General features: G+C 26.9%; 1 protein-coding gene across 1 annotated transcript in view; it reads right to left on the reverse strand.

Annotated features, from left to right (window-relative positions):
* LOC119594255 (protein lava lamp-like) overlaps nucleotides 1-334 on the reverse strand; it is a gene marked incomplete at its 3' end in the record, with an annotated part of 60,861 nt that overhangs the window by 22,382 nt on the left and 38,145 nt on the right.

A 334-nucleotide genomic window follows, 5' to 3' on the forward strand; every position in this document is an offset into this window, starting at 1 on the left:
CCTTTCAGTCTGATTTTTTTTACCATAAGCTAAGAATTAAATTACGAAATAGCGATGAAGTAGAAATAAGCAAGAAATATGAGAAAATTAAGTGGATGGATGAATAAATGAAAAAAAGTGTATTAATAAGTGAATTACATATTATAAATGAATGATTAAACAGGTGATCTATTTCTAAGCAGCTTGATGATGAAATGGATGAAAATTTCTGAGAAAAAATGAATTATAACAAAGACTATTCTGTTATTTGAGTGAAAATTCTCTCTTTCTTAATTCCAATCAATTATTTATCATCTTTTGATCCCAATTTCCTCTACATTCATACACTCCCTGT

Source organism: Penaeus monodon, chromosome 33, assembly GCF_015228065.2.
Source record: "Penaeus monodon isolate SGIC_2016 chromosome 33, NSTDA_Pmon_1, whole genome shotgun sequence".
Lineage (NCBI taxonomy): Eukaryota > Metazoa > Arthropoda > Malacostraca > Decapoda > Penaeidae > Penaeus > Penaeus monodon.